We start from the raw sequence: 1733 nt of genomic DNA, 5'->3' as shown, positions 1-1733 counted from the left end.
TTCTCACTTTCCCTCCCTCTGTCTCTGGTGAATTCATTTGTCCTATGGGGGAAAAGAACCCACATCCTATAGTGAGTTGAGAATGTTGAACATGTCAAAAAGGGGTTAGAAAGGACAGGGAGAACATGAGATGGCTCCTAAAGTTGCCCAGGATGGAAGAAGTAGTCACAGAAGGTACTGATGATGATTTGGAGGTGGTTAAGCGGGTGGTGGTAGAGATTTCAGATGAGAATAAATGGAGAAAGGGTATTGCAAATAGTGGAATTTGAAGACTTGTGGTAAAGATTTTAGGGAACCAGAATTTTTTAAAGATTTATTTAATTTTATTTATTACTATTGTTATTTTTTAAAATTTACTACAGGGCATGTTTACTCCCCAGAAAGAAAGAGAGAGAGAAAGCAAGCTGCCAAGTCCAGGACTTGAACTGCAGTCAGCCATGTGGGAGTCCAGTGCCCCAAGCACTATGCCACCTGCTGGCCCAGGAAACCAGCATGTTAATAAGCAAACAGCTGCTAAAGCTTGAATATAAAGCAATATTTACTTCAATCAAGATTTATAACAGATTCACTGCTGCAAGGTAAATTGGGCAGGTGAGTGTTTATTTTTTCTCTTACTTACTATACTAGGGGACCAACCCATGGCCCTTTGGTTAAGGGAGGTGGATCCCACATGGCTGACATAGCATTTCAGTTCCTGGTTCTGGTGGTTTGAAAAACACACTGGGCATATGTGTGTGTGTGTGTGTGTGTGTGTGTGTGTGTGTGCCCCAAATCCTGGCAGGATAGAGAAATGAAGGGATTGTGTGACCATGTTGCATTGGGGGTGCTTTCTCCTTCTCCCCCCCACCCCCCTTTTCTCTTCCTCTTTTTCTGGTGAATATGTGTGTCCTCTGGCATTAAGAAAGAAAGTACACTAAGTATTATTTGAATGTGCCATAAAGAGCCTTCGTTGCTTTTGTGATTAAAAAGAAAGAAAGAAAATTAGTCAAGGACAAAACTAGAAATCAGTCCCATTGTGAACAAACACTTGCCTGCCACCCGTTGACTCCACAGCTGAACAAAACAGGCAGTTTAAGGTGTGGTTTTATTAGTCTTCCCAACACTCATTTTTGCTTTAAATAACTTAAACCAAGTGACCCAGCTAACACAAAGAACAAGTAGAAGTAAGAGCTTTAAACAGATAGGGAAAATAAAAAAAAAAAAAAAAAAAAAAAACCCTGTGGTAAATGTTTAACATGCCACACACAGAGATCCCAGCATTATTCTGTTTGTTCTGCCTCCAAGTTTCCAAGGAGGTACCTGCCTCCTCAAGTCTCTGCCTTCAGCAAGAGGTCCTGGAAGGCATCAGGGTAAGAAATAAAGGGACAGAGGATGATCATTTTAATAGCTGCCATTACTGAGTGTTTTCTTTGTGCCAAGTTTATATTAAATACTTTATGTCACTTCTCTTAGTTAATCCTTAAAATCAAGAATTAGAAGGCAGTACCAGCACATTTCCACTTACTTGTGTTAGCCAGAACTAAGACACTGGTATGACTTAGGTATGTCATAGGGTTCTTGATTATAGACAACAAAGCTTACTCTAGGTGACTTCAACTAGCTAGAGTTTCTTTTTCTTATCTCTCTCTTTTAAGATTTATTTATTTCATTTTATTCGTTATTATTATTATTATTATTATTATTATTATTTGGAGAGATTTTCGCTATAGGGCACGTGCGCTCGCCAGACAGAG

This window comes from Tupaia chinensis, unplaced genomic scaffold, assembly GCF_000334495.1.
Source record: "Tupaia chinensis unplaced genomic scaffold, TupChi_1.0 Scaffold000392_1, whole genome shotgun sequence".
In the NCBI taxonomy this organism is placed as follows: domain Eukaryota; kingdom Metazoa; phylum Chordata; class Mammalia; order Scandentia; family Tupaiidae; genus Tupaia; species Tupaia belangeri.
The sequence above is the reverse complement of the archived record's forward strand: the minus strand, read 5'-3'. Positions refer to the sequence as shown.